Raw genomic sequence first — 7,750 nt, 5'->3', positions numbered from 1 at the left:
ACTGTGGCTATTCAATTTCTTGATTTGTGGCCTATAGGCTTTTACTGAGGTAACATCCTCTTATCTCATGTTCCTCCATCTTGCCCCTTCTTCCACCACAAAACCAAAAATAAACCAAAAAAGGTGAAAGAAATTAACAAACAAAATCTACCTCTATAGCATCCTTTTTCATGGCTGTCTTTGGCAATGCTTCCAAATCTCGAAAGCAAAAGAATAAAGTAAATGAGGATGAAAACACTCTATGTGATGTATGAAAACCAACCTACGAGTATAAACTGAGAAAGAAGATACCAGAAAGAAGGCTGAGCAGCCGTCCACCCTCAAGAGAAAGAGAGGAAATAAAGTAGGGGGGCTGTTGTTACTCTCCTGGCCTTTCTTCCACATTATCTCCTAATAAATGTGTGTGGAACCAGAATCTCAAACTATGGAAAGGTCGTGGCTTTGGAGGAGGAGCTGGAGAAGTGAAGAAATGATAAGTACAGCAGTAGCTTTAGCTGTCAATGAGTTTCTTTGCTCTGGCATTGGCAACGTCAATACGATCTTTGTTGGTGTCAGCCTTTTCTTTTATTTATTTATTTATTTTTGGAGAGGTTTTTTCGCTATAGGGTGCGTGCACTCGCCAGACAGACAGAAAGAGACAGAGTTCGCGCCCGGCGTGAGTTCTAAGCCACCGGGTCCAGGACGCGAACCGTGGTCAACTATGTGGGAGTCCAGTGACATAGCCATTACGCTAACTGCTGGTTCCCGGTGTCAGCCTTTTCTGTGATCCGACCTATTCGTCAACTTTGAGCTTCAATCTCATTGCCCATGTCCAGGGCCAGCCATGTTTTTTAGATTTCCAAGGATACTGACCACTTGAGTCAGGTTCTCTTCCATTTCATCTTCTCTCGCATCAGTAGTTACATGTTTGATGTATCCACCGCTGGCGGCTCCTGTGGCTGGTTGCTGAGGCTGACCATTTGTTACCCGATCCGGCTGTTTAGACAATACAGTGCTAAGTGAATTATCTCTGCCATCTCCCCATGTTGTCTTACAGGCCTTACCAGACTCAGAGTTCTTCGTCCTATGACGTGGGCAGACCGAAGGCCACAGCACTTGCTGAGTTCTGTTAAAGCCTTCGCTGCCTCTCTCACGTCTGCATTTGCTTGGCCCATGCCTTCTTCTACGCGATGCAGTTGATTCCCTTGTTCATCCACATGGCGATGGTCTTGAGCCCTGCATCCTGAGACTCGAAGGCTAAACCCAGGATTCGCCTCGTACTTTCCAGAGACTCATCTGTGACCTGGTGAGCCCTCAGCTGAACTTCTTCTGGTGACAGATTATCCATGATGAATCAAAACTCTATCTCGCACAGAAAAGGAAACGACATTCAAGAGGTTCCGGCTGTGGTAGCTCGAACACCCGCTGAACAGACTCAGAGTTGCGTCCACCCATCTTGCTTTCTTACTTTAACATCCTCTCTCTCTCTCTGGTCAAATTAAAATATAACAATAATAAATAAAATAAATAATAATGAAAAAAATACTCTGTGTGCATGTGCATGCCCAAATGCCCCCGGGGTAGAGAAATAGAGGAGAAGGATTACAACATGACCATGCCCCACTTGGGAGAGGGGTGCTTTCTCTCTCTCCCTCCTCTCTCTCTCTCCCTTGCTCTCTGTTTCTCTCTGGGAGTAAAAAGCTGGGGGGCCAACAGGTGGCGTGGTGGTTAAGGTGTTGGATTCCCCACAAGGCTGACCACAGTTCGAGCTGCAGACCTGGTGACTTGCTTTCCCACTTTCCCTCCCTCTTTCTCTGTCTCTCTCTGGTCAAACGAACAAATACCATAAAATGAAATAATAATAATATTTTCTGTTGTAGAGGTCTTTACCTCACAACATGTGTGCTCACAGGAGAGACAGAGAGATAGAGATAGAAAGCAAGAAATCACCCCCTAGCGGGGGATGGCCATGCAGCAATCCTTTCTCCTCCATTCTCCTCTCGGGATTTTGGACACGCATGCAAAGGCCATGCCCGGCATGAATTTAAGCCACTGGGTCTGGGACTCAAACCACGGTCAACTATATGGGAGTCCAGCAATGTAGCCATTATGCCATCTCCTGGTCCCATCAACATGATTATTTTTTTAAAATCCAGTCTATCTCTCACTCATTGGATAAATACATTAATTTTGTTAAAAGTTGGAATAAGACCTTGGATGAGCAGATTGGTATAGGTCTTACAGACGTAACTATTATAAGTCACAGTGAACCAAAGCTGGGGAGGGAGATCATGGGGATCAGCAAGCTGCTCAATTTGTCTCAGAGCAGTGGGAGGGTGGGGCCAGTAGCTGGAGCAGTGGTGAAGTCGCTGGACTCTCTCATGGACAACCGTGGTCGAGTTCTGGATTTAGTGGCTTAAAACTCACACCAGGTGGGTGTGGGTGCGTTCTGAAAATCCTGAGAGGAGAATGGAGGGCAAAATCTGGAGAGGAGAATGGAGGAGAAGGGATTGTGGTGTGGCCATCCCTCCAGGGAGCAATTTTTCACTTTCTCTTTCTGTCTCTGGCAAGGGCAACAGCCCTATAGCAAAAAAACTCTCTTGGGTGGGCAGATGGCATGGTGGTTAAAGGTGTTGTACTCCCACATGGCTGACTGCGGTTCAAGTCCTGGACCTGGTGGCTTGCTTTCTCACTTTTTTTATCTCCCTCATTGTGTTCCTCTCTGTCCAAATTAAATGAAAATAAATAAAGTTCAAACAAACAAAAACTCGTGACCAACAGTTGGCTTAATGACTATATCGCTGGACTCCCATGTAGTCAACCATGGTTCAAATCCTGGACCTGGTGGCTTAAACTCATGCTGGGCGCGTGTGCGTGCGTGCCCGAGATCCAAAGAGGAGAATGGAGGAGAAGGGATTGCGGTGTGGCCATCCCCCCTGGGGGGTGATTTCTCGCTTTCTGTCTCTATGTCTCTCTCTGTCTGTCTGGCGAGCGCACGTGCCCTATAGCAAAAACCTCTCCAAGAAAAAAAAAAAAAAAAACTCTCTTAAAAAAAAGCAGTGGGGGACCAGCAATTAGCGTAATGGCTATGGCGCTGGACTCCCATGTAGTCGACTGCAGTTCAAGTCTCGGACCCGATGGCTTAAAATTCATGCTGGGCACGTGTGCATGCGTGCCCAAGATCCTGAGAGAATAGAGGAGAAGGGATTGTGGCGTGGCCATCCCCCCTGGGGGGTGATTTCTCACTTTGTGTCTCTCTATCTCTCTCTGTCTGGTGAGTGCACACGCCCTATAGCAAAAAAAAAAAACCTCTCCAAAAAAAAAAAAGAAGGCAGTGGGAGGGGAAGCTAAGAGATTGGTGTGTCGGCGCCACATTGGTGGGCATTTGGGGATTTGAGCAAGGGAAGGAGTGACCCAGACTTTAAGGAGTAGACAGGCAATCAAGCCACATTACCAGAGGTCACCTCACTGGGAGAGGGACGGAGGAAGCAAACCAAGTAAATTAGGCTTGTGGCCAGGTAGCACACCAGCAGCCTGCACTCATGCTTTGATTTAATTAATTAATTAATTTGATATCGGGCACATACATTCTCGATAGAAAGGGAAAGTGAGAAAGCACCTCCCAACCCAGAGGGATGGCCACACTGTAATCCTTCTCTATTCTCCTCTCAGGATTTTGGGCGCACATACACACACACACACACATGCACACACGCAGTGTGAGTTTCAAGCCACTGGGTCTGGGACTCAAACAATGCCAACAACCATGTGGGATCCAACCACCTTAACCAACGTGCCACCAGCTGGCTCCATAATATTTTAAATTTGTTACCAACGTTTAGAGTCAGGAAACTTCATTTTTAAAAAAATCTAAATGTCTATAGCTTCTTGCGAGAACTTGGGGGACCTGGCAGTCCAGGGCGCACACGCGCAAGAATCCTCTGTAGCTGGGCAAGCGCTAACTCATTCATAGCCCCCACCCAGCCTGCCCCTTCCAGGGTTCGATGCTTGCCTGGGCCATCTAGACGTTCTACTTTGGGGTCCCTAACATCCCTCATAGCCCATTCTGCCCTCCTCATGTTGGGGAGTTGTCTACAAAACTAATTGATCTTAACAGTTCAAATAAACACACACAAACTGCACTATTTCTCTCAAACCCATCCCTGCCCATTAAAGCAAACAGCCCTGAGTAAGGAGTGGTTTGCCCTGTTGCATAAAACCACTCCCTTCCCCTCCCAACCACAGCCAGGCTAAGGCCTGGGAAAGGCTTTTAGGTTTCGCGAGGGCTTCTTGTCAATAGCTCCACCTGGAAGCCCAAGCTCAGAGCCCGGCCTCAGCACCGGCCGCTCACAGGGCCCGGCCTGGAGCTCTTCCTCTTCTTACCTGCAGCTGCCCCCAACGGCTGTGTGAGCAGAGTTCAGAACCAGGAAGACCAAGAAAACTGACCAGGAAAGAAATAAAGAAACCTCTAGTCATGGAAGGCTTTTATGTTTTTGTTTTAAGGTTGTTTGGAAAAATAAACAAAAGACTGAAAAGAAATATGAACCCAAATCTCTACGTTGCTATTACTCATCGATAAAATTACAAGCGTTTTGTTTTCTTTTTGTCAGCCTGCATTTTCTTTTCTTTTCTTTTTATAAAGAATTATTTTATTTTTCTTCATTGTCATTATGTTATTTTTTTGAAGTTGACCAGAGAGAGACAAAGAGAGAGGAGGAAAGTGAGAAAGCAAGCTGCTGGGTCCAGGACTCAAACCGCGGTCAACCTTGTGGGAGACCAGCCGCCTTAACCACCACACCACCTGCCAGCTCCTCGACCTGCATTTTCAGTAATTATGCTCTCACTAGAGACAGGAAAAGAGAGAAAGCACTCCCCAGTGGGGTATGGGCACACTGCAATCTCTTCTCCATTTCTCACAGGGATTTGGGACACATGCATACACCCAGATGTTTTTCTTTTTTTTTTTTGCTTTAGGGTACGTGCACTCACAGGAGAGAGACAGACAGACACAGTGAGAGAGAAAGTGAGAAAACACCCCCCAGTAGGGATGTCCATGCCACAATTCCTTCTCCTCCATTCTCTTCCCTGGATCTTGGGTACACACACACATATGCCCAGCATGATTTTCAAGCCACCAGGTCCAGGACTCAAACCATGGTAGAAAAAGTGGGAGTCCAGTGCCATAACCACTATGCCATCTGCTAGTCCTATTCCAGCATGTTTTTCTTTTCTTTTAAATGATTATTTATTTTATTTTATTTATTTATTACTGTCCTTCCATTTGACCAGAGAGAAACAGAAAGAGAAAGGGAGAATGAGAAAGCAAGCCACCAGGTCCGGGACTTGAACCATGACTGGCTATGTGGGAGTCCAGTGACATAACCACTATGCCATCTGCTGGCCTCCCAGCATGTTTTTCAATCCACTCAGGCCAGGATTAAAACTGTGATTGGCCAGGTGGAATCTGGCTCCCTCAACGACCCAGCCATGGGGTCAGCTCTTTTGAATTTTCTGCAGTGAGCATTTACTGCTTTTGTAATAAGAAAAAGTGTCTTGCAGGGCCAGTAGGTGGCATGATGGTTAATGGCGCTGGACTCCCACATGGCTGACTGTGGTTTGAGACCTGACCTGGCGACTTGCTTTCTCTCTCTCTCTCTCTCTCTCTCTGTCCATATCTGGTTGAATAAAATAAATAAATAAATGTAAATAATTCTTTAAAAAACAAAAAGAGGGGACCAACAGTTAGCGTAATGGCTATGTCACTGGACTCCTACGTAGTTGACTGCGGTTCGAGTCCCGGACCCAATGGCTTAAACTCACGCCGGGCGTGCGTACGTGCATACCCAAGACCCCGAGAGGAGAATGGAGGAGAAGGGATTGCAGCATGGCCATCCCCCCTGGGGGGTGATTTCTTGCTTTCTGTCTCTCTGTCTCTCTCTGTCTGGTGAGTGCACGCGTCCTATAGCAAAAAACCTCTCAAAAAAAAAAAAAAAAGATGGTTGAGAAATGAGGGCTGGCAGATGGTGTGGTGGTTAAGGCAACTGAACTCCTACATGTCTAAAGGCAGTTTGAGTCCCAGACCTGGCAGCTTGCTTTCTCACTTTCCCTCTCTCACTCACTCTATCGTTCTCTGGTCAAATTAAAATAAATAAAGTAAGTTAAATAAAATAATAATTTAAAAAAAGGAAGAAAGAAGAACCAGCAGTTAGCGTAATAGCTATGTCGCTGGATTCCCACATAGTTGACCGCGGTTTGCGTCCTGGACCCGGTTGCTTAAAACTCACGCTGGGCGCATGTGCGTGTGTGCCCAAGATCCTGAGAGGAGAATGGAGGAGAAGGTATTGTGGCATGGCCATCCCCCCTGGGGGGTGATTTCTAGCTTTCTGTATCTGTCTTTCCAGAGCCCATGCACCCTGTAGCAAAAAAACTCTTAAAAACAAAAAAAGAAAGAAACTGGGACCAGCAGTTAGCGTAATGGCTATGTCACTGGACTCCCATGTAGTCAACCACAGTTTGAGTCCCAGACCCAGTGACTTAAACTCATGCTGGGCGCGTGTGCGTGCATGCTCAAGATCCCAAGAGGAGAATGGAAGAGAAGGGATTGTGGCGTGGCCATCCCCCCTGGATAAGTGGGTCAGAGAAAATCTCCTAAGACAACCCCAAGTGAGTTAACAGGTCAACAACGCAACCTTTCCACCCCATCAGTGTTTTTTTTTTTTTTTTTTTTGAGAGGTTTTCGCTATAGGCCGCGTGCGCTCGCCAGACAGAGAGAGACATAGAGACAGAAAGCGAGAAATCACCCCCCAGAGGGGATGGTCACGCCGCAATCCCTTCTCCTCCATTCTCCTCTCGGGATCCTGGGCACGCACGCACACGCGCCCAGCGTGAGTTTTAAGCCACCAGGTCCGGGATGCGAACCTCAGTCGACTACGTGGGAGTCCAGCGACGTAGCCATTACGCTAACTGCTGGTTCCCTCCCCATCAGTGTTTGACTCGGGGTGATTTCTTGCTTTCTGTCTGTCTTTCTGGTGCATGCAGGCACCCTACAGCAAAAATCTCTACATACAAAAAAAAAAAAAAAAAAAAAAAAAAACGAGAGAGAGAGAAAAGAAACAAACAAATCATCAAACCATGAAGTTCCGAGATTGGGTAGAGACAGTGGGGATGGAAATGAGGACAAAACTTCTAGAAGCCCGGGAAACTGGTTATTCAGAGTGAGCTCATGAGTCTGCAGGCCTTCCAGTCGTCTGTCCTGAGGATGCCACCAACACAGTGACCAGAGGAGGAGGGGCAGTTCTGAGAAAACCAGGCTGAAGGGGAGGGGCCACCAGGTACCCACTGGAGACTGGTTTCACTGATTGCATTGTTGGTTATTTAGTTTTTGTTTGCTCATGTCTTGCCTTACAGGTCTATAAATGATGAGATAACAAGGGTACAAGGCAGGAACCATATACACACATACATATATTTGTAATATATGTATATTTTTATAAAGAAAGCATATATATGTATATATGTATGTATGAGTGTGTGTGTATATATATATATATATATTTAAATAAATAAAGAAAAGGAGAACATAAAATAGGGTCAGGAGCGAGGCAAAAACTCAGGAGTTCTTTTTTTTGGAGAGGTTTTTGCTATAGGGCGCGTGCGCTCGCCAGAGCGACAGAGAGAGACAGAGAAACAGAAAGTGAGAAATCACCCCCCAGGGGGGATGGTCACGCCGCAATCCCTTCTCCTCCATTTTCCTCTCGGGATCTTGGGCATG

The 7,750-nt window shown here is 46.6% G+C and overlaps 1 pseudogene; it reads right to left on the bottom strand.

Moving 5' to 3' along the window:
* Positions 1-1,465, bottom strand: LOC102482163 (synaptosomal-associated protein 23-like; annotated as a pseudogene).
* Between the last annotated feature and the right edge of the window lie 6,285 nt (positions 1,466-7,750).

Source organism: Tupaia chinensis, unplaced genomic scaffold, assembly GCF_000334495.1.
Source record: "Tupaia chinensis unplaced genomic scaffold, TupChi_1.0 Scaffold000605_1, whole genome shotgun sequence".
Lineage (NCBI taxonomy): Eukaryota > Metazoa > Chordata > Mammalia > Scandentia > Tupaiidae > Tupaia > Tupaia belangeri.
The sequence above is the reverse complement of the archived record's forward strand: the minus strand, read 5'-3'. Positions and strand labels throughout refer to the sequence as shown.